Source organism: Hypanus sabinus, chromosome 7 (genome assembly GCF_030144855.1).
Source record: "Hypanus sabinus isolate sHypSab1 chromosome 7, sHypSab1.hap1, whole genome shotgun sequence".
NCBI lineage: Eukaryota > Metazoa > Chordata > Chondrichthyes > Myliobatiformes > Dasyatidae > Hypanus > Hypanus sabinus.
In genome coordinates, this window is record NC_082712.1 from 58,575,876 (window position 1) to 58,601,294 (window position 25,419).

Below are 25,419 nucleotides of genomic sequence, written 5' to 3' on the forward strand. Positions count from 1 at the left end.
CTTCCAAGCACCTTAAAACTATGCCCCTTTGTGTTAGCCATTTCAGCCCTGGGAAAAAGCCTCTGACTATCCACACAATCAATGCCTCTCATCATCTTATGCACCTCTATCAGGTCATCTCTCATCCCCCATTGCTCCAAGGAGAAAAGGCCAGGTTCACTCAGTCTATTCTCATAATGCATGCTCTCCAATCCAGGCAACATCCTTGTACATCTCCTCTGCACTCTCTCTGTAGTATCCACATCCTTCCTGTAGTGAGGTGACCAGAACTGAACACAGTACTCAAGTGGTCTTACATAGCTTTAACATTGTCCCATGGCTCTTGAACTCAATCCCTGATTGATGAATGCCAACATACCATATGCCTTTTTAACAACACTGTCAACCTGCGCAGCAGCTTTGAATGTCCTATGGACATGGACCCCAAGATCTCTCAGATTCTCCACACTGCCCAGAGTCTTACCATTAATATTATATTCTATCTTCAGATTTGACCTACCAAAATGAACTACTTCACACTTATCTGGATTGAACTCCATCTGCCATTTCTCAGTATAGCTCTGCATCCTATCAATATCCTGCTGTAACCTCTGACAACTCTCCAGACTATCCACAACACTCACAACTTTTGTGTCATCAGCAAACTTACTAACCCACCCTTCTACTTCCTCATCCAGGTCATTTATAAAATTCACAAAAAGGAGGGGTCCCAGAACAGATCCCTGTGGAACACCACTGGTCACCATCCTCCATGCAGAGTACAAACTATCTACAACCACCCTTTGCTTTCTGTAGTCAAGCCAATTCTGGATCCACAAAGCAAGGTTTCCTTGGATTACTTTCATTACTTTCTGAATGAGACTTGTATGGGGAACCTTAGCTTTTGGGTTTCTTTGTTTTGTGGTGACCCGTAAAGAGGCAAATCTCAAGGTTCTATAATGTATACATACTTTGATAGTAAAAGTACTTTGAACTTTAGATTTTCAATGTGTGTAAAACCAGATATTTTAAATTTTGTCAAATGTAACAGCTTTCAATTTTTACAATAGATTGCAACTAAATTTGAGATGACAAGAAATTATAGTTACACATTCAAATTCATTGTATTTTCCTCCTGGGTTATGTACTCCTATCACTGACAAGTCTGTCCAATTTATTTGCAACATCTTGGAGAAACTGAAATCTGATATATTTGGCTGAAGTTGTTTTTAAATAATTGAAAATATCAGATTTTGCAAAACAACAATAATAGCGAAAGAGATCCCGTTCTCTTGAGAATCAATGTACAGAAGGACATTTATCTGCCACAGGAAGGAACAGTGCACAGCGCCTCAATTGTAACTTGGTCTTTGTTATAAGTGTCCTTGAGTCCATCACATAATGAACTACTTGGCTTAGACCTTCAGCTATCCTTGAACTACAAGAAATCAAAAGAGCCTTGCAGCAGACACTGTCCCTACTCATATTCTCAATCCGATCCTGAGGAACCACTGTTCCAGATTTAACATCAATCCTGCCCCCCTTTTCTGAGAAGAGGAGGGACTTGGCCACTATGGTGATGCCAAAATAGTGACCATCTTCAGAAGAGAAGACAAGTCTGATTCCGGTAAATATAGAGGAGTCTCCCTACTGTCTGCCATACTAGAGGACATGCACTTAACATGAAATGGGAAGAGTTCACAGGAGATGTGCAGGGCAAGTTGCTTTACACACAGAGTGCTGGATGCCTACATACACTGCTAGGGTTGATAGTGGAAGCAAGTCTGATAGAAGCATTTAAGAGGCTTTTGCATAGGTATACGGATGTGTAGAAAATGGTAAGATGGAAATTGTGTCAGCAGAAGAGATTAATTTAGTTAGACATCTAAATACTACTTTAATTAGTTCAGCACTACTTCATGGGCCGAAGGGCCTGTTCCTCTGCCGTACATTCTAGGTTGCTAATCCCACTTGCTGCACGTAGTCCATATCCCTCCATTCCCTGCCTGTTCACATGCCTGCCTAAATGTCCCTTGAATATCGTGTCTGTTTTCACTTCTTCCCCTTGCAGCATGTCCCAAGCACCGGCTACTCCCCGTGGAAAAAAATACCTATCTCATAAATCTCCTTTGAACTTTACCTCTCTCACCTTAAACTTTGCTCACTCATACACAACAATTCCGCACTGGGGAAAAGACTGAATTGCTACCCTATCTAAGCCCTATCTGTCGGAATTTTATAAACTTCTATAAGGTGGCGATTCAGCGAATACAGTCAAAGTTTGCCTAACCTCTCCTTATAGCTATTATCTCAAAAACCAGATGACATCTTGGTGAATCTCTTCTGCACCTTCTCCAAAACCTCCACATACTTCCCGTAATGGGATAACTGGAACTGCAGATGATATTCCAGGAGAGACTTAACCAAAGTTTTATACAGATGCAATGTGACTTGCCGGTTTGTTTACTCAGTACTCTGACAGATAAAGGTAAGCATGCCATTAGCCTTCTTTACCACCCTGTTGACTTGTGCTGCCACTTTCAGTGATTTGCACCTCAAGCTCTCTCTGTACATCAATGTTCCTAAAGGCCCTACCGTTTACTGTATACTTTCCTCTTACATTTGACCTCCAAAAGTTGCAGATTTGGTGGCTAAGCTCCATGTCACAACCATGCAGGCAAAAGGAGCTGGTGGAGGTCAACTGATCTTCAAGCTTGCTCCGATATTTATAACTTCATGAAATAAAATAAAAATAACAAAGTTATTTTCATTAAATAATTTAATAACTTCGTGGCTGATTTTGTACCTCAAGCAATATTTTTCTGCCCTATCTCCATGCACTTTGATTTCCTTATTATAGAATGAACTCCATGACTTCTGAGGTAGAGAATTCCCAAGATTTACCAGCTTGTGAACGAAGAAAACTCTCTTCACTTCAATCCTATATAGCCTATTGCTTAGTTTAAAACTATGTTCCCGAGTTCTTAACTCCTCAGATAAGGGAACTATACTTCTCACATCTTTCATAGAAACATAGAAACCCTACAGCACAATACAGGCCATTCAGCCCACAATGCTGTGCTAAACATGTACTCTCTTTACCTTAGGTTACACATAGTCCTCCATTTTTCTAAGTTCCATGTACCTATCCAGGAGTCTCTGAAACGACCCTATCGTATCCCCCTCCACCACTGTCACTGGCAGCCCATTCCATGCACTCACCACTCTCTGTGTAAAAAACTGACCCCTGACATCTCCTCTGTACCTCCTTCCAAGCACCTTAAAACTGCGCCCTTTCGCATTAGCCATTTCAGCCCTGGGAAAAAGCCTCTGACTATCCACAAGATCAATGCCCCTCATCATCTTATACACCTCTACCAGATCACCTCTCATCCTACATCACTTCAAGGAGAAAAGGCCGAGTTCACTCTACCTATTCTCATAGGGCATGTTCACCAATCCAGGCAACATCCTTGTAAATCTCCTCTGCACCCTTTCTATGGTTTCCACATCCTTCCTGTAGTGAGGTAACCAGAACTGAGCACAGTACTCAAAGTGTGGTCTGACCAGGGTCCTATATAGCTGTAACATTACCTCTTGGCTTTTGAACTCAATCCTACAGTTGATGAAAGCCAATACACTGTATGCCTTCTTAATCACACGATCTATCTGCGCAGCAGCTTTGAGTGTCCTATGGACTCAGACCCCAAAATCCCTCTGATCCTCCACACTGCCAAAGGTCCTACTATATTTTGCTATCTTATTTGACCTACCAGAATGAACCACCTCACACTTATCTGGGTTGAAATCCATCTGCCACTTCTTAGACTACTTTTGCATTCTATTGATGTCCCGCTGTAACCTTTGACAGCCCTCCACACTATCCACAACACCCCCAACCTTTGTATCATCAGCAAATTTACTAACCCATCCCTACACTTCCTCATCCAAGTTATTTATAAAAATCAGGAAGAGAAGGGGTTCCAGAACAGATCCCTGAAGCATACCACTGGTGACCGACCTCAATGCAGAATATAACCCATCTACAACCACTCGTTGCTTTCTGTGTGCAAGCTAATTCTGGATCCACAAAGCAATATCCCTTTGTATCCCGTGTCTCCTTTCTTTCTCAATAAGCCTTACATGGAGCACCTTATCAAATGCCTTGCTGAAATCCATATTCACTACATCTACTACTCTACCTTCATCAATGAGTTTAGTCACACCCTCAAAAAGTTCAATCAGGCTCGTAAGGCACAACCTGCCTTTGACAAAGCCATGCTGATTATTCCTAATCATATTATGCCTCTCCAAATGTTCATAAATCCTGCCTCTCAGGATCTTCTCCATCAACTTACCAACCACTGAAGTAAGACTCACTGGTCTATAATTTTCTGGCCTATCTCTACTCCCTTTCTTCAATAAGGGAACAACATTTGCAATCCTCCATTCCTCTGGAACCTCTCCTGTCCCCATTGATGATGAAAAGATCATCACCAGAGGCTCAGCAATCTCCTCCCTCACCTCCCACAATAGCCTGGGTTATATTTCATCCAGTCCCGGTGACTTATCCAACTTGATGCTTTCCAAAAGCTCCAGCACATCCTCTTTCTTAATAACTACATGCTCAAGCTTTCAGTTCACTGCAAGTCATCCTTACAATCGCCAATGTCCTTTTCCGTAGTGAGTACTGAAGCAAAGTATTCATTAAGAACCTCTCCTATCTCCTCCAGTTCCATACAAGCTTTTCCACTGTCACACTTCATTGGTCCTATTCTCTCATGTCTTATCGTCTTGCTCTGTGCATACTTGTAGAATGCCTTGGAATTTTCTTTAATCCTGCTCACCAAGTCCTTCTCATGGCCCCTTCTGGCTCTCCTAATTTCATTCTTAAGCTCCTTCCTGCTAGCCTTATAATCTTCTAGACCTCTATCATTACCTAGTTTTTTGAGCTTTTCGTAAGCTCTTCTTTTCTTCTTGATTAGATTTTTCAACTGCCTTTGTACACCACTGTTCCCGTACCTTACCATCCTTTCCCTGTCTCATTAGAATGTACAGTACCTTTGCAGAACTCCACGCAAATATCCCCTGAACATTTGCCACATTTCTGCCGTACATTTCCCTGAGAATATCTGTTCCCAATTTATGCTTCAAGTTCCTGCCTGATTTATTTCCCCTTACTCCAATTAAACACCTACCTAACTTGTCTGTTCCTATCTCTCTCCAATGCTATTGTAAAGGAGATAGAATTGTGATCACTATCTCCAAAATGGTCTCCCACTGAGAGATCTGACACCTGATTAGGTTCATTTCCCAAATCAAGCACAGTCTCTCCTCTTGTGGGCTTATCTACCTTTGTATCAGGAAACCTTCCTGAACACCCCTAACAAACTCCACCCCTTCTAATCCCCTCGCTCTAGGGAGATGCCAATCAATATAGGGGAAATTAAAATCCCACATCTCGACAACCCTGTTAATATTGCACTGTTCCAGAATTGGCTCCCTATCGATGTCCCTGTTATTATTGGGTGGTTTATAAAAGAACACCCAGTAGAGTTATTGACCCCTTCCTGTTTCTAACTTCCCCCCACAGAGATTCAGTAGACAATCCCTCCATGACTTCGTCCTTTTCTGTAGCTATAACACTATCTCTCATCAGCTGTGCCACACTCGCACCTCTTTTCCTCCCTCCCTTTCCTCTTGAATCCAACAAGAAGTTGGTACATCAATTACCTCTAGTTCTTCTAAATTCTAGACAGCAGAAGCCTAATCTATCCTCATACAACGGAGTCACCAGTCCAGAAACCAGTCTGATGATTCTTCGCTGCATTCCCGCTACAAGAAGCATTTTCTTTACTGGAACATTAGGGCATAATAGTGCATAATATTCCAATTACGATTTCATCAAGGCCCAATATTAAGATATCAGAATAAAATCTGGTTCATTATTATTACTGACATACCTAATGAAATTTGTTGTTTGTAGCAGCAGTAGAGTGCAATGCATAAAATATTACTACAAGTCATAATAATAAATAAATAAATAAATGATGCGAAACAGGAATAGCAAGTTATTTTCCATGGACCACTCAGAAATCTAAAGATAGATGGGTGGTCCTCAGGCTCCGGTACCTCCCTTCCAATTGAAGTAACAGGAAGGGGGCATGCCCTATATGATGGGAGACTTTAATGATCTTCTTGAAAATGTTCTCGATGATGGGGAAGCTTGTGCCTGAGATGGAGCTGGCTGAGTCTACAACACTCTGCAGTTACTTTTAATCCCGTGCATTAGAGCTTCCATACCAGATGGTGATGCAACTAATCAGAATGTTCTCCATGGTACATCTATAGAAATTTGCTAGAGTCTTTGGTGGCATACCACATCTCTTCAGACTCCTAATAAAGTATAGCCGCTGGCTGTCTCCTTTGTGATTGCATTAATGTATTGGGGCTAGGACAGATCTTTGAGATGTTGATGCTCAGGAACTTGAAACTGCTCACCCTTTCCACCACTGACATCTCAATGAGTATGGATATGTGCTTTTCAGACTCTCCTTGCTGAAATCCATAATCAATTCTTTGTTCTCATTGATGCCGAGTGCAAGGTTGTTGATGTGACACCACTTAACCAGCTGATCTATCTTGCTTCTGTATGCCTCTTCATTACCATCAGACTTTCCGCCAAAACTGTGGTGGCAGATGGCATATGAACTGTGCCTAGCCACACAGTTATGAGTGTAGAGACCAGAGCAGTGGGCTAAGCACTAAAAGAAATACTTATTTTTGTAACAAACAATAAAGGCTAACAAACCATTTTCCTTGGTGTTCCACTGACTTGATCTCACCAACTTGTGAGCAAGCAATACCCACATTTCTGAATCTCCATCTTTTAACGTCTGATTGAGATGCGTGGGAAATCCTTACTCACAAGTTATTTAATAAATTTTATAATTAATTTTCTATTCCTTCTCCTAAAGTGGATGACCTAATATTTCCCCCCTGCAGTGTCCCACATACACAGCTTCTCCATACTTCTTTTATACCTTCACAATCCACCATCCTAACCTTTTTTATGACATAGGCCCCTACCATTAACCTAGTTGTTCCTGAACCCCGGATCTAAACATATTACTCTAATAAAACTTGGAGCAATGATACTTGGTCCCCTTGTCAAAACCATTGATATAGTTTGGGCATATCTGGCTTCCAAGCATCAATCCCTGAGGCACCCCATTTACAGCCTTCCAACCTGAAAGGTATATAAGGTAATAGGCTTTACACTTAATGCCCATGGTACTAAAGTCCTCTACCAACCCAACCTGACCAAAAGGTAAAACATTGCCATTCAATGTCAATCCATGTCAAAAACCTAAAAATTGTGATCCATTTTCAATATCTTTTGAGATATCCATCAGCAAGGGCTGGCTCTATTGATGAAAATAGCCATTGCCTTCCGCAAGCAGCACCTCCTTCAGTTGTTGCTGAAGAAAACTGTGTTTGAAAAGGAAGACCTCAAAACTGGCACAAAGCTCTTTGTCTTGGCAGCAGTGACCATTATGCTGGTGAGACACAGAATACCTGTTACTTTCCAAGTATTGGACCGAGACCATCGATGACGTCTCTGTGGAATATTGCAAAACTTCTGCCAGGATCAGTGAATCAATATCAGCAGTCTCTTCCAGACCAACATCCTCAGCATTGAGGCTCTAATTGTGCTTTGCTGGCTTTGATAAGCAGGCCATGTTGTTTGGATGCCAACACAAGATTTCCAAACTCTGACAAAATCAAGATGGAGATAGGGGGAGGATGAAAAATTCCCTAGGCAAAAACTGGAAAGGAATGGTAAAAAGCTAACTGGTAAAATTAAGTGCCCCCAGTTGGTTCTGATTATGTATTGTAATAAAATATAAAGAATAAAAAGAAGTTAGGCAAGGCAGAACAGCCATTACTTGAGTGGACCGTGTTAGAGTGGGGAACTGAGACTTTGGATCAAGAGGTTTTGGCAAGAAGAGGCGACAGCTAAGGTAATGTTTTAAGGTCTATTTCTTTCTTTATTATTGTACAGGGAGAGCAGTAGGAGTGGAACTTAGGGTAGCGGTGTGCTCCGCTTTCACAATATGAGAAGTCAGAGACAATCCAGTGTCTCTGATGACCTCAGTTCCTTACAGACTGTGCTGGGTAAATGGAGCTGGATCTGGATAAATTGTGGATTATTCAGGAGAGTGAGGACTGAGGAGACAGGAGTTACAGGGAGGTAGACACACCTAAGTTGTAGGAGGCAGGTAGCTGGGTGACTGTCAGGAAAGGGAAAGGAATAGACAGTCAGTGCATGGGATCCCTGTGGCTATTCCCTTCAAAAGCAAGAATATAGCTTTGAACACTGTTCGGGGGGGGGGGGGGGGAGCATACCAAGGGAAATCTGCACAGTTTCAGAAGGGAAGTGGGGAGAAGAGTGTGGTAGTGACAAGGGAATCAATGATTAGAGTAACCAAAATGAGATTCTGTGGAGATAAAAGAGATTCCCAGATGGTATGCTGACTCCCAGGTACCAGGATCAGGGATACCACAGATTGGGTCCAAAGCATTCTTCAGGAGGAAGGTGAGCAGCCGGAATTCATGGTAGCTAGGAAAAGGGATGAGATCCTGAAGAGCCAATACAGGGAGAGTTTGGAAGTTAGGAGCTAGGAATATAGCTACTACAGTAAAACTTGGAGAAATGATACTTGCTCTTTTCATTAAAACCTTTCATATAGATTGGGAAGCCCTGAGGCATTCTATTCACAGCCTGACAACCTGCAAAGCATATGAGCCGATATATAAAATCTCTGTATTGCTGCCTACATGCCTTGTTCCAGAGAGGGTAGAAATAGTATGGTATGGCAGATGAATGTGTGGCTGAAGAGCTGGTGCAGGCGGCAAGGTTTCAGGTTTGTAGATCAGTGCGATCTGTTTTGGGAAAGATGGGGACCTGCCAGAGGACAGGGCAGCAGGTGTAAAGATACTCTGCCGTACTGTTCAAAGTGCTATGTTCAAAATTTGATGAAGTTCTTTCTCATTCTAAGACCTAAACAATGGTTTAGCATGCTCAAAAAATTCTTCTGCACATTAATATATAAGCAAAACCAAGTGAAAAATGTCATTAAGTAGCAAGTGAATTTTTCATCTCCTGAACATTAATTACCAGTTTACAATCTTATAGAGTATGTTTGCATAATTAGGTAGTCAGTTTACTTGGCAGGTCCAGCTGATTAATATCTCGGTTGCTTCAGATTATTTAAAGCATTGAGGAATGAGCATTATAACCTTTAGTGTATGTTGAGATTAGGTGATATAATGAACATAAAGATTAAGTTCATCTTTGTGTTCATCATACCATCTAACCTCAGTGTTCAGTGCCGCCATTAACAACAAGGCTTCATTAGAGATTTAACAGCTTCAACATGTGCAAAAGCTTTCCTAAACATCACAGCTTTTTAAGTAATCCTTTACTCTCAGCACCTAAAGGGTATGTGGTGAACAGGAATGCATCTCAGTAAGATCGGATAAAAAGATTGTGGTTTCTGAATACAAAAACTTGTTACCATCCTCCACAATTTTTCCTGTCTTTTTCTAATTAATTTGCTGTTTGTTTTTGGATTTGGCCAACACAGCCAGAGCTTGACTCTAACAACCCTTGAGGAGACCAGGGGTGAGCTGTTGTCATGAACAGCAGCATCTTTTTGGTGAAGGTTGTCCCATTGAGCTTTTGGGTATGGACTTTCAGGACATGATAATGAAGACCACATTTCCAAATCGGGATGGTGTATGACTTGCAACAGGCCTAGAGTAAAGGTGTTCCCAAGCACATGTCCTTCTTGGTGGATTAGGAAGATGGTGGGTTTGGGATGTGTATTCATTACAATCAGTAGGCATCAATGATGGACCTGCTCCTGTAACTACAGTATTTATGTGGCTGCACCACTTTAGTTCCAGGTCAGATGTGACTTAAGATATTGATCTAGCTTACCTCTTGATGTTGGTGTCAATGAATGTTAAGGGGAAGTGATAACCCTCTTTTTTTTTGTATGTCACCAAAGACTCTAGTAAATTTCTACAGATTACCATTGAGAGCAACACGTACAAACAAGCTGGATGAACTCAGCAGGTTGGGCAGCATCCGTTGAAACGAGCAGTCAACGTGACCATTTGTCTTGGCCCGAAACGTTGACTGCTCGTTTCAACGGATGCTGCCCAACCTGCCGAGTTCATCCAGCTTGTTTGTACCTGTTGATTTGACCACTGCATCTGCAGTGTACTTGGTGTTTACCATTGAGAGCATTCTGACGCATTGCACCATGGAGGAGCCAATGCATATATTCAGAAAAGGCTGCTAAGTGTTGTAGTTTCAGCCAGCTCCATTATGGGCACTAGCAGCCCCCCACCAGCCCCCACCCTTGAGGACATATTCAAAAGATAATGTCCCAGGAAAGAGGCATCCATCATGAAAGACCTTCACTGTTCAGGCAATGCCCTCTTCTCATTATGACCATCTCAGAAGAAATACAGGAGCCTGAAGATACACACTCGATGTCCTAGGAACATCTTCTCCTGCTCTGCCATCAGCTTTCTGAACAATCCATGAACCCATAAACACTACCTCACTATTTTGCTCATGTTTGCACTGTTTATTTATTTTTATATATTCTCATTGTAACTTATCATAATTTTTATGTATCGTACTGTACTCCAGCCTCAAAACAACAAATTTCACAATATACGGTGTATCAGTGATAATAAAGATGATTCTGATTCTCATTGGAAATCAAGAGCAGATTTCAGAATCAGAATCAGATATATTATCATTTATTTACATGACATGAAAATTGTTTTGCAGTTGCGTTTCAGTGCGAATTCATTAAATTACTTCAAATTACAAAAATACATAAACTATGCATAAAAAGGAATTACTAGGTAGAGTTCACAGACCATTCAGGAATCTGATGGTGCAGGAGAAGAAGCTATTTCTGAATTGTTGAGCCTAGGTCTCCATGCTGCTGTAAACTACTTTAGAAAAACAAGGCATAGAGCAGCTATTTGATAACAGTTCTTGAAGCTGGGACAGTGAAAAGCAGGCATGGGACTGCTCCCCAATCACTATCAGGTTTGGAATTCCATTTCTATGAACTACAGACAAGCTTATATCACTAACTAGGTGCCCTAATCCTCTGCAGTCTGAAATAGAGGAAGTCATTTAAACAAATAGATGCTTTTAGTGTTTTCCAACACAATTATCAGCTTAATGGAGATAAGCAATGGGGAGTAGAGTTTCCACTCTTCTCTACCTCTGATGTAAGCATAATGTGGGTGGGAGCATTAAAATCAATGCCAACAACTGTGGAAGGTTTAAGCATGAGTGAATTACAGCCAAATTCACTCAGACTCACTCATCTTGTTGTGTACCTCTGGCATCTCCCCCAGTGCAAAATCCTGCCAATTGCAAATCATGCATCATACAGATGATGCACCATCAATAACTCACACTGAGACGTAAGGCGAGATATCGGCTTTTAGTGACTGGAAGAAGGAACCAGGAGTGAGTGTCCATCATACTATGTCCTAGAGACTGAGGCCGAGCGTCAGGCCTCAGGTCTCCTTTATACAGGGGCCTGTGGGAGGAGCCACAGGAGCAGTCAGCAGGGGGCGTGTCCAGACAGGCACATATTTCACCACAACAGATACAATGGGTAAATGGCCACATGCTTTAGAATTTGTTTCACATCAATAAGAAGCTGATTTGCTAAGAAACTTACTAATGCAAACTGATTAACCATTTAAATGGTTCACTGTAATTTATACTCTAGAAAGCCATTTTCAGTTACCTTAAATTGTGTTACTTGCAGTTAAACAATTAGACACCACTGGAATAATTATTTTGTGCTAATACAGTAAACAAGTTTTTATTCCAATTTCTTTAGCAAGATCAATCAAGGTTTCCTTCGGAACCCAAATTCCTGTGTTTAAGCTGGTTGGTAAAAGAGTCAGGGGAACAGGACTTTCATGTAATGAGTGAGGGGCAAAGCTAGAACGTACTGCCTGAAATAGAGATATGAAAAAGTTTATTGGCAGGCTTCAGAATGGAATTGAATAATAGAAGAAATATTGCTGGAATTTGAGGAAAGAGCAGAGAGTAGCACTATCTGTAAACCATTTGTCTGAATGCACACAGCATGTTAGGGAAACACGCTTGCAAAATAGCCAAGGCTGTCAGTTAAATGTTCCGGGATATTCAGTTTTTAAAAGAGGTTATCAAAATGTAAGAGAAGAAGGGATGGCTGTAATAATAAACAATAAGGCAAAAGAGACAGAAATTTGTACCTTAACTATATCATAAATGTGTTTCTTATATGTAAGAAAGTCAAGAAGTTGAATCAGACTGGATTGAGCTAAGAAATGTAACAACTACCCTGCCAAGCTCCATCAGAAATTTTGTTCATTTTAATGAGACCAACTTAACTCAAATGGAATAAGCCTAGTTTGTTTAATCTCTTGTCACAAGTCTAGCGTAAATGCTGAGTTGAATGAAATTAGCATTATCAAAACAAAAACTGGAGAGATTAATGAGACTGGAATGTGATAAACCCCAGCACCCGATGACATACATACATCCCAAGGGCTTTACAAGGCTTTGGATAGAGGTGGTTATCAACTTCCAAAAATATTACGAATTATGCAGTGTTTCCCACATGTTGGAAGGTGGCAAGTGTGACTCCTAATTAAGAAAAGATGGAGAGAAAAACAAGTCTGAAAGCATTTATCACCAGGCTCAAGAACGGTGCCTATCCTGCTGCTGTAAGATGATTGAACGGTTACCTAGTTTAATAAGGTGAACTTTTGATCTCACAATATACCTTGTTATAGCCTTGCACGTTATTGTCTCCCTACATTGCACTTTCTCTGTAAGTGTAGCATTTACAAGTCTAAGTGTGAGGTGATGGATTTTGGAAGGACAAACCAGAAGGCTGAGTACAGGGTTAATGATCGGTTACTTAAGAGTGCAGATGAACAGACGGACCTTGGGGTTCAAATCCATACATCCCTCAAGGTCGCTGCACAGGTTGATAGGGTAGTTAAGAAGGCCTATGGGACGTTAGGCTTCATTAATAGGGGGATTGAGTTCAAGAGTAGAGAGGTCATGTTGCAACTCTACAAATCTCTGGTGAGACCACACTTGGAGTATTGTGTTCAGTTCTGGTCACCTCATTATAGCAAGGATGTGGAAGCTATGGAGAGGGTGCAGAGGAGATTTACCAGGATGTTGCCTGGATTGGAAAACAAGTCTTATGAGGCAAGGTTAGCAGAGCTGGGGCTTTTCTCTTTGGAGCGTAGAAGAATGAGAGGAGACTTGATAGAGGTCTACAAGATTATGAGAGGCATAGATAGAGTGGATAGCCAGTACCTGTTTCCCAGGACACGAATAGCCAACACCAAAGGGCATATATACAAAGTTAAGGGAGGGAAGTTTAGAGGAGACATCAGGGGTAAGTTTATTACACAGAGGGTTGTGAGTGCCTGGAATTGCTTGCCAGGGATGGTGGTGGAGGCTAAATCATTAGGGGTATTTAAGATCCTCTGGGACAGGCACATACATAGATGAAAGAAAAATAGAGGGTTACGGGGTAGTGTGGGTTTAGTACTGTTTTTAAGGAATATATGGGTTGGCACAACATTGAGGGCTGAGGGGCCTGAATTGTGCTGCAGTATTCTAGTGTTCTGGTGTTCTAATGCTCTTTATTTAAATTCTGTTATTGTTTTCTCTTGCAATGCCTCCGTAAGATATAGGAGCAGAATTAGGCCATTTGTCCCATCAAGTCTGCTCCACCACTTCATCATGGCTAATCCATTTCCCTCTCAACCCCAGTCTCCTGCGTTTTCCTCATATCCCTTCATGTCCTGACTAATCAAGAACCTAACAACCTCTGCCTTAAATATATTCAATGAATTGGCCTCCAATGCTGCTTCTGGCAACAAATTCCACAGATACACCACTTTCTGTCTAAAGAAATTCCTCCTCATCTCTGTTCTAAAAGGATGCCCCTCTATTCTGAGGCTGTGTCCTCTGGTCTTTGATTCCCCCACCACAGGAAACATCCAAGGTTCAAAGGTTCATTTATTACCAAAGTGTGTATGCAATATGCAACTCTGAGATTCATCTTCTCCAGGTAGCCACGAAACAAATAAAACCATAGCAACTGTTCACAAAAAACTTCAACCCCCACCCCTCCACACAGAAAAACTTACAACTTGTGCCAAAATTAAATCACTCAGACAGCAACAAGAAAAAAACAGGTGAAAACACGGAATATAAATAGAAAGGAGTTCAGTCCAATCCATAAACCGCAGAACTTCCCTCCAACAGCCTGGAGAGAGACACTTGAATGCAGAAGAGACAGGCTGTCACACACAGAATTCTTATCCGGCAGCACCGAGTGATAAGCCATCACCCACGACACCTTATCCAGTAACAATAAGTGATAGACACCTTATCCAGCTGCGGTGAGAGGCAGGTGGTCAGCGCTGAACACTCGCTCACCTTCCACTTTTGCCTCACTGTTCCAATCTTCCTCGAGGCTTTAATTAGTGATTAATGGACTCTTTAGTCAGTGAAATGGAGTTGAACATGGGCTCGCGCCCTATCTCTAAACTTTGCCGTGAGGGAGCCTGCGCTCACCTTGTGGAATGTTCTCAGAGAGAGCAGAGTACAAGATCACTCAATCGATCTCCACACTGTAAATTGCAGGTTCTAACAGTCCCAGAAACACACTTAAGATAAAAAGATTTACAAGAAGTAAAATGAACAGTTTTGTAGACGATCAGGAAGATGCTGCCTGGGGAATCATTGTTCAGTGGCATCATCTCCACATCCACTCTACTAAGGACTTTCAACCTTTCAAAATTCGGTAGGTTTCAATGAGGTCACCCCTCATTCTTTTGAATTCCAATGGGTACTGGCCCAAAGCCATCAAATGCTCATCGTATGAAAAGTTTTCAATCCCAAAATCATCTTCATGAACTGCCTTTGAACCTTCTCCAATGTCAGCACATCCTTTCTTAGATAAGGAACCCAAAACTGCTCACAGTACTCCAAATGAGGTCTCACCAGTGTTTTATAAGGCCTCAACATTACATCCTTACTTTTATATTCCAGTCCTCTTGAAATAAATACTAACATCGCATTTGCTTTCTGCACCTCTGACTCAACCTACAAATTAACCTTTAGGGAATCCTGCATGAGGACTCCCAAGTCCCTTTGCACTTTCATCTTTGATAATAAATTTACTTTGAACTTTGAATAAAGAAACTTATCAATTCCCAAATAGCAGAATGCTAAAATCTATAATTAAGGACATAGTATTAAGGCAGTTGGAAAATAATAGGAGGATCAGGCAATCAATGTGGATTTATGAAAATCATGTTTGATAAATCTATTAACATTTTTGAGATTTTAACTCACTATAGAATTGGATCTTCAGGTGACCTTCAATAAGTTACCATACAACTGGTTATTAAATAAAATTATAGTCCCAGGATTAGAGTAATACAGGATTGTGGAAGGTAGACTGATTAATAAACATGAAACAGAGATTTGCAATAAAAAGTTTTTTTTCTGATTGTAGGTTGGTGGCACAGAGGTTGGTTCTGAGGCCCCAGTGATTCACAATTTACGTCAATGATTTGGAAGAAGGGGAGTAAGTGCCATGTATACAAATTTTTCTGATGATAGATTGTAAACGAGGAGGATACAGAGAGGTTTTAAAAGGATGTTGAAAAGCTAAGTGAATGATGATAACCTTGCAGATGGAATGCAATATGGAAAAATGTGACATCATCCTCTTTGGTAGAAAAAATGAAAAAGATGGAGTATTGTTTTGCATGGTCACTGATTGAAATATGGTGTTCAGAGGACGTGATTGTCCCTTTGTATTAGTCATGGAAAGTTAACATATGGGTACAGTAATTGGGAAGGGAATCATTATGTTTACTTACATTACAAGAAAATTGGAGTTCAAGGGGGTGATGATACCTCCCTGAAGTTACGTACAGAGAGAATGCAGAATTTCCTAGTGAGAGTGCATCTAGTCTATTGTGCACAGATGGAGTTATACGGCATGAAAACAGACCCTTCAGCCCAGCTCAACATGCTGACCAAGCTGCCTTCCTGAACTAGTTCCATTTGTCTGCATCTGGCACATATCCTTGCAAACCTCCGGTCTCCATAATGCTGTACCTGTGACAGAGGGTGTGCAATAAAGGTTTACCAAATTAAAAGGGAAATAGGTCTTGTTATTTTTAGAGGACAATTGACTGGAAGTGTGTGGGGGAGGAGGAGGGATAAGAACTAGATGTTTATGTTGTTCAATGGTTCCAATTGGCACCTTCCAACGTTGTATAATCTGGTCGAGGTATTCTGCAGTTTGACTGCTTTTGCACTTCCACACCAGCCACCAGGGGGAGCACTGTTCAGCAGAACTGGGAACTTTCATTCCCGTACTGCGGCGGCGGGTCTTTATCTCTGTCTAGTTCACAGCTAAATGAAACTTACTTCTGGGGTAAGCTGTTCATGCGAATTCCTTTCCAGTTTAAAGTCAGGGTGCAAAGGCAAAGCAAAAATATTCCGGAGAAGTGAAGCGGGCCACATAGCAAGAAACGTGAGTTAAATGAATTGTGACCTATTTAAAATGCACGTTCTTTGAAGGAAATGGAGCTGTGAGTATGGTTGCATAGGCTGGTAATTTTATAATAGGTTTACTGATGCCAAACCTTACTCATTTTGTGGTTTATATACACGATATGATTAGTTGATCATTCAGAGTGTATAATGACGGTTAAAAGTGGATTAACTCATTGCTAAAATCAGGATGTGGTTCTGAGAGGAAGAAAAATGCACCCACAAATAGCTCTGGATTGATATTCGCACTCTTGTGTTAAGGAAGGAAAGGCTGGTGTCGCAGTCCGAAGGTGTATACGCTAGGGAACCTGTTCAGTGGTGTAATTAGTCCGTATTCCCGCGGGATCATAAATGGTAGACGTTATTAAATAAATGGAGCACCCGGCCGGCAGCTGGTGGAGGGTGCAGTACAGCCGTTGCGTTATCGGCGTAAAATGTGTTCATTTTCCACTTTATCAGCTGTGCAGCTGCCCAAGGGCTGGGTTCTTTCTGTGCACTGGCTGGCCGGAGGAAGCAAGTGGAGATTGGACCACACAACAATGGCTCTGCGTGTGTCTCTCTCGCTCGCTCCGCGCGCGTGCACGCGAGGGGCGGCGCGTGCTTGCGCGGGTTGCCGGCGGGTGCGAGCGCGCCGAGAGTGGACCCAGGCGGCGCTCACCTGGAGCACGGGGCAGCAGGTGGGGAGCGGATGCACCGGGCCACCTCGGGTCAAGGCGGAAGGGTAAGAGAAGGGGGCAAGGAGGGAGAGTGACTAGAGGGCAGGGGTGGGCAGTTAAAAGTTGCGGGGTTTGGTGCATGAGAGGGTAGGCGGTTGGAGGTTGCGTGTGTTGGAAGGGGGCTGGAGTGTGTATTTGGAGGAGTTTCGAGAGTGCTGAGGGGGATCGTGTGTAAAGAGACAGTATTGGGGGAGGAGGAGGTGGGGAAAAAAGAGTGGGTCAGGTGCTGTATCTCTCAATACACTTGCGTCCTATGGTTATGGAATGTGCTGCTTTGTAAAATCACAACTGTGCTTCCTCATACTGGAGTACAGAAAGCAATTGTTGGGAATGGTTCTGTAGTCCAACAGTTTTTGTAAAAACAAAATGAGTTCATTAATAAACACTGGAGACTGTGGTCTTGTAAACTTCACTTTCTGTCCAAGAGGATGTCTGACACCCCATCTCCTCCCCACCTTCTTATTTTGTCTTTTGCCCCTATCTTTCTAGCCCTGATAAAGGATCTTAACCCAAAATGTCAACTATGTATTCCCCCTCCATAGATGCTGACTGACTTGCTGAGTTCCTCCAACATTTTGTTCCTGTTGCTCATGATTTACAGCATCTGCAGAATCTCTAGTGTTTTTGTCTTTCTGTAGAAGAATGTTGGCTCGGTGGTGTGACAAGCGCTATAAAGCACTTAAGATTGAATGTATTCTGTTGTTAACTGGCTTTATCTTGTAGTTCAGCTCTCATAACCTGTTCTTGTGTTGGGAAATAACAAGAGTCATTTTGGCTAAGCGAGAAAGCTCCATAACATAAATTAAAATTTTAGTCCAAAGTTAAAGTTTGTATCAAATTCTGTTTGAGAACCTCAGAATTTACTTGACACAGATCAATGGCTCTGCGCACGTGCATGCGAGACTGGTTTGGTTTGAGTTCTCTGCAGTGAAGGTTGACAAGAACTTGGAAAGGGGAAGAAGGGTCATTGATTGAAGAGGGATGCAGGAACATTGTAGATGAGGTGTGGAAAGGGAGAAATAGATACATTTATTACATATAAATATACATGTTTACATATAAATAAAACATGTCAGTTTTCATCATAAACACAAGCTTCTCCAGATGCCAGAAGTCTTGAGGACACACACAAAATGCTGGAGGAGCTCTGAAGTTAGGCAGTATCTATGGAGGGGCATAAACTGTCGACATTTTGGGCTGAGGCCCATTATCAGTTTACATCTAATTTTTTTCAGTGTCATAGTATAAACTGAGTTTGCATATAATTCATTTCAGATTTTTAAAAAAATTTAACTTTTCTACTTTTGATCCTTGTTCCCTCTTGTAATAATAGCAATTTTAAGTTTGAGAAGCAGAGGTTCCCCTTTCTCCTGATTTGGTTTTCACTTAAAAAACAGTTCAGTATAAATTAGTCCTTTAACTTGTTGCAGTAAAGAATGGCAGGCATAATATGTGTGACTATATGGTGATGTCAATGTGCAATTTTCACACACGGATCATCATCTTTATTTAAGTGTGATTTTTGAAATGAAATCTCAGCGATATGACTGTTAGTGTTCAAAAGCTATTCTCCTCGAATCAAGTGGGCTGATCTTTATTTTGGCTGGGTATGTACAGATATCTTATCAATAAACTGGAGTTTGAAACAGAGGTGACTTACGAATAGTTATTTCACATGCCTGCTGGCCAAGTCACTATTAAAAGGCACATTATCATAAATTCCGCCCAGTTAAATAATAATAATTTGTTGCTATTTGACTATATCAATGACAGAGCAAATTAATATGTAAAATAGCCAGTTTGTCAAAGCTATGACCTCTACTATCTAGCAAGACAAGAACAGTAGATGAGAGGAATCGCCACCATGTATAACTTCCCTTCAAAATTCCTTTATCATCACAATTTCAAAATCCATTGGCTGCCCTCCCACTGACTAGAGGAAAGCCTTCACCACTCCATTGCTTTGAGGAGTTATGTCAAGGAACATTAAGAAGGTTGGAATACTAGCCTTGCTGATGATTTCTTCCTTCAGGGAAAATATTACAAAATGTTACACGGGAGTGCAAAATTTCAGCTATCAGGTTTTCAATATGAACTTTTTAAACTAGGTATCTACTTCAATGGAGAACTATCCTGCACCTTATCTGAATTATCATGTACGCTGACCTCAGAGCTAAATTGATATGCATTTTGACATGGGTTTTGTATAATTAAATTTAGTAAAACTGAATTACAAGACATGATTTCCTTTTTTATTGTCTGAGAAGTTTTAAGGTGGGTGCTGCAAAATATGGCAACTCTGATCTCCTCAAAGACTGCATTCATTGCATAGTACTTAAAAGTGTTCCAGGGGCATCGTAAGGCAAAATGTGGTGTTCACCTTTAAAGACATTTCAACATGTGATCAGAGGACTGGTAGCTTTTATTTCTAATTTTTATTTTTTTTATTTAGAGATACAATGTGGTAATGGGCCCTTTTAGCCCAACGAGCCTGTGCTGTCCAACTATACCCATGTGACCAATTAATCTACTAACCCGTACGTCTTTGAAATGTGGGAGGAAGCTAGAGAAACCTGGAGGAAACCTATGAGATCACCCACTCCTTATAGATAGTGGCGGGAATTGAACTTGGGTCACTGGTACTGTAATAGTGTTACACTAATTACTGTGTTACAGTACAGCCCTTTAGGAACATCTTCAAAGAAATGCATTTGTATAGCACACTTTGCTTTTCTTTGATGATATCCTGAAGTTCTTTTACAGCCAATTAATTTTTCAGAAAATGTAGTGGTCAAATTGCATAGAGTAAGAGGAGACGTGGGCGACTGCAGATGCTGGAATCTGGAGGAACTCACTGGGCTGAGCATCATCTACAGTGGATAGTTGATGTTTCAGGTCAAGCCTGTTCATCAGCACTGGAAAGAAAGCAGAGATAGCCAGAATAACATGGAGGGGGAAGGGGTGGAGCAAGAGTTGATAGGTGATTGGTAGATCTAGATAAGGGGGATGATAGAAATTCTTTGCCACTCAAACTTCATCTGTGGAGAGAGAAATGTTGTTAATATTTTGGGTTGGTCAAACTTCATTCATTACAACTGGGAAATGAAACCAGTTTAAAGACAGACAGACATACTTTATTGATCCCGAGGGAAATTGGGTTTTGTTACAGTTGCACCAACCAAGAATAGTGTAGAAATATAGCAATATAAAACCATAAATAATTAAATAATAATAAGTTAATCATGCCCAGTGGAATCTAGTACAGGACCAGCCTATTGGCTCAGGGTGTCTGACACTCTGAGGGAGGAGTTGTAAAGTTTGATGGCCACAGGCAGGAATGACTTCCTATGACGCTCAGTGTTGCATCTCGGTGGAATGAGTCTCTGGCTGAATGTACTCCTGTGCCTAACCAGTACATTATGGAGTGGATGGGAGACGTTGTCCAAGATGGCATGCAACTTCAACTTGGACAGCATCCTGAGTTGCAGAAAGTTGCAGAGAGAATGGGGAAGGGTGGAGAGAACAAATGATAAGTTTGTGGGAGGTGGAAATCAAGAGACATAGAATGACGTTTGTGGCCCTGACACCAGCTGAAATTGTGTGTGATGAAAATTAACAAAAGTTGTGTCTTAGAGTAGTTAAAATAGATGAGTGAGATCTAAGCTATCAGAAAAGGAAAGGGAGAGAAAAGGGGAAAATATACATTGGGAGCTATGAGAGCAAGAAACAATCTCTGGAACAGCTCACTAGGTCAAGCAGCATCTGAAGAGATTGGGAGGGGGAAATGGAAGGAATTGCTGATAACTTGGGTTGTAACCACGCACTGTAACAGTTTCTTTCCCACCTAGATGCTGCTTGACCTGCTGTGTTCCTCCAGCAGATTGTTTGCTGCTTCATATTCCAGCATCTGCAGTCTCTTGTGTCTCCAGGGCATACAAGAAATAGGTGTCCTGATACAGGTTCTCAACCTAAAACATTGACAAATTCTTTCCCGTGACAGATGCAACTTGACCTGCTGAGTTCCTCAGCAGATTTGGTTGCTCTGGATCCCAGCATCTGCAATCTCTTGTCTCCTAGAACAATATACAAGACTGGGAAGTTCAAAGAAACATTGAAAGGATGGATATCTGAATTTTGTGTGGAGTCCTGAAGGCTGTAGTGGGGAGATGAATGGCTTCCTTGATCTTGTGTTGGGCTTCCTTTCAATAGTGTAGCACAAGGGCCGGCAACCTGTGGCTCTTTGATCTCTGTGCTGCGGCTCCCCGTAGTTTGTTAGTTTTTGAAATGTAATTCGAAATTTGAAGATTATGGTGATCTTGTACAATCTAAAACGTTGTGGAGACCCCATTTCCTGGCACATCCGAACCGGCTCACAATTAGCCACCGTTCCGGCTAAGGGAGATAGCCTACGGGGGTTTGTGAGTACGTGTCTTTTGGAGCATCCGCGCCCACGGGGACGGGTTGAGGGAGGCTTTAAATCAAGGCTGTTTAGTTCAAATAAAGTTACCTTTGACTGCAGTGTCTTTATTTTAGCGCTGCGTGTAGCGCTACACCGCTACAACGTGTTTTTTATCGCTATTAATATACATCACCAATGCCAATGCCTAACACCCGCCAGTGTGCGCTTTCTTTTAATTCTTCGATCCAAGGTAGGCTACCTATGGAGTAACCTTCAACCCAACGTCTTTTTTTCGGAGTTCAAAATGTTTTTGTTGCATGCAGAAATGTAATTTCTTTTTCTCTGCAGGAGTTCATCAATTTCATAAATGCAACACATTATAGTTTGTTTATACATAGCATAAAGGCAAAAAAAAAACGTTGTATGCAGTGTTATTTCATTTTAAATGTCAAACGAGTTTTGTGGCTCCCAGTGTTTTCTTTTCTGTGGGAAATGGGTCCATATTGGCTCTTTCAGTGGTAAACATCGCCGACCCCTGGTGTAGCAGGTCAAAGTGAGGTTAGAATGAAGAAGTAAAACAACAGGCAATTGCGATTTTGGGGTCATTCTGGCAGATTGAATGAATACTTTTCAAAGAGTCACCTAAAGTTTCACAATGTCAAATTTCTCCCATGTAGAGGAGTCTGCACATTAACAATCCAATATATTGCTTCAATCGGGAGGACTGTTTAGGTCCCATCACAACAGGGTGGTTGCAAGGGAAGATGCAGGAAGAAGGGCCTAGGACCTGGTGGAGATGAAGGAGAGGGCTTGAGTTCTACAAAGGGGACATTCCTTCAGAATGCTGAAATGGTGGTGGGAGGGGGAGGTGAAGCAAAAGATTGTTTGGCAATGTAATCTTATTGGTGGTATTACAAATTACTCAGGATGATTTATTGAAGATAGAAGCTGGTGAAGTGGGTGGTGAGCACAGAGGCAAATTGGTTTATTATCGGTACGTGTATACAAAGGCAGTTTGAAGATTTGCATGCCATCTAGACAGGTAATTACATACACAAATACATCCAGGTAGCACAAAAGGTGTGTGCTGGAAGTAGAGAATATGTGGAATATACTGTTATGGTTACGGAGGAAGTGCACAAAAGAAGTGTTAAAGCCATGACGAGGGAGATTGTGAGATTAGGAGTCCATCTTTATTTTTTTAAGAGGTCGGTTCAGGAGGTCCAAATTGACAGTGGATAGAACCTGGACTCAAGCATGGTGGTTTGTGCTGAGAGTCTGGGGCATGTGTCAGTCAGAAGTGAGTGAGGTGCTTGTTTATTTTGTCTGATGGGAGGGGGGTAACGAGGTGGGAGAGGTCCTTAATGACATTGTCTGCTTTTCCCACATAAAGAGTCCACAGAGAGGACTCCCCATGTGGCCTCCTGTACATCAGTGAGATCCAACATAGATTAGGAGACCACTTTGCTGATCATCCACTCCAACTGCCAGAAGAAGCAGGATCCCCTAGTGACCACCATTTTTAATTCCACTTCCCATTCGCATTCTGAATTGTCAGTCCATGGCCTCCTCTATACTGTTGTGCTGAGACCACACTTGGGTTGGAGGAACAACATCTTATATTCCATCTGGGTAGCCTCCAAACTGATGGCATGAACATCGATTTCTTGAACTTCTGGTAATGGCCCCCCTCCCTCTCCTTCATTTCCCATCCCCTTTTCCCTCTCTCACCTTATCTCCTTGCCTGCCCATTGCCTCCCTCTGGTGCCCCTCTCCCCTTTCTTCCATGGACTTCTATCAGACTCCCCCCTTCTCCCGCCCTATATCTCTTTCACCAATCAACTTCCCAGTTCTTTACTTCATCCCTCCCCCTCTCCTATCACTTTGTTTCTCTGTCCCATCACCTACTTTTTCAATCTACTCTTTTTCTCCAGTCCTGCCGAGGAGTCTTGACCTGAAAAATGTGGACTGAACTTTTCTGCCTGGCCTGCTGAGTTCCTCCTGTATTTCGTGTGTGTTCGACAGAGGGGAAGTTGGTTTTCATGCATTGGGTGGGAGGAGAGGAAGTGAGAGCAGACATAGGGAATGAAGCAGATGTAGCTGAGAACCATCTCAACCATGGGTAAGGGGGGGGGGGGCTGTATAGCATGAGGACAAGTGTGTCATCAGAATAACCAAAACAGACTGAGAAACTGGGGAATGGAGTATAGTCGGTGCAAAAATCAGGGAGGGAGGAGGTATATTCAGGAGAGTTGTTTGAATTCATGTAGTGAAGGCTTAGTGATAAATGGAGAGAGAGTAGTGTAGAGTCAAAGATGGGTCAGGTGAAAGCATCTGCTAGTTTAAAACTGACAGAAAAGGTGCATATTTGGATTGAGTTGCCAGAAATAGTGATGAGGCAGGCACATTAGCAACATTTAAGACCCATTGAGTTATGTACATGAAAATGAGAGAATTAGAGGACTATGAGCCCAACACAGGTAGGTGAGACTAGCTTGCTGAGCAGCAGTTAGCATGGACTTGTTAGGCTGAATGGCCCATTTCCATGCTCTGATTCTGAGAGCTGAAAGATTTAATAGGGACCTGAGAGGTACTTTCTTTATGCAGAGGGAAGTGTGTGCATGGAACTAGCTGCCAGCAAAAGCAGCTGAGGCAGGTACAGTAACAGTTGGAAGACAGTGGGTAAGTACCTGGATAAATGGGATATGACCCGAATTTGGGCAAATACAAGTAGCCCGATGAGCACAGATTGGTATGGACAGGTTGGGTCGTAGGACCCGTTTCCGTGCTGTGTGACTCTGTTACTCTCTGCAGTGTTGCAGTTCCATATAAGAGAAGGAAGCAGCTCTGATACAGTCACCAGGGGATTGAAAAAGAGAGTAAGGGACGGGAGAATTTGTAGAACAGGTTTAGGGTGGGAATTTAAGAACTAGAATTTTTGCAATGAAGACATGACATGCTTGCCTTCATCAGTCAAAGCACTGAGTACGAGTCCAGAAGTCCTGTTGCAGCTGTATAAAACTTAGATTAGGCCACACTTGGAGTATCATGTGCAATTCTGACCATCCCATTACAGGAGGGATTATCAGGGTGCTGCCTGGTTTTGAGAGTATTTGTTGTAAGGGGATGTTGGGCAAACTTGGGTTGTTTTCTCAGGAGCTGAGGGGAGGCCTGATGGAGATTTTGAGAAGCATAGGATAGATGGTCAAAATCTTTTTGCCATGATAGAAATGTCAAGTACCAGAGCTTTAAGGAGAAAGGAAAGGTTAAAGATGTTTGGGGCAATGTGTTTATTACAGAGTGGTAGGTGGTTGGAAAGCTCTGCCAGGGTAGTGGTGGATATGAGAGTGGTGGTTAAGAGCCTGTTAGATAGGCACATGAATGTGCAGTGAATAGAGGGATATGGATCATGTGCAGAAACAAGTAGTCTAATTTTGCACCATGTCCGGAGCAGACTTTGTGGGCTGAAGGGCCTGTTTGTATGCTACACTGTTCTACGTTCTAAGACATGACTACCAGTGGTGGAGTATTTCAAAGCAGAGGATGGCCCCGAGGCCAAAACTAATACAGAAGAGGGGCACGGTTGAAAGAGGTTGCAGAGATAAAGTAGGGGTAAAGCC

At 42.0% G+C, this 25,419-nt stretch overlaps 2 protein-coding genes across 6 annotated transcripts in view; one reads left to right on the forward strand and one right to left on the reverse strand.

The window, feature by feature from the left end:
* Positions 1-25,419, reverse strand: part of unc45b (unc-45 myosin chaperone B) — a 104,151-nt gene that overhangs the window by 74,745 nt on the left and 3,987 nt on the right. The gene's annotated exons all lie outside the window — the stretch shown is intronic.
* pip5k1ba (phosphatidylinositol-4-phosphate 5-kinase, type I, beta a) overlaps positions 16,528-25,419 on the forward strand; it is a 171,506-nt gene continuing 162,614 nt past the window's right edge. For 2 of the 5 annotated variants that reach the window (XM_059974725.1, XM_059974732.1), the window contains exon 1: positions 17,272-17,405. The gene's annotated coding sequence lies outside the window, so the exon portion shown is untranslated. Of the gene's footprint in view, positions 16,665-17,270; positions 17,406-25,419 lie in introns of those variants that run through there. The other 3 variants (XM_059974727.1, XM_059974731.1, XM_059974733.1) reach the window with 3 other exon arrangements.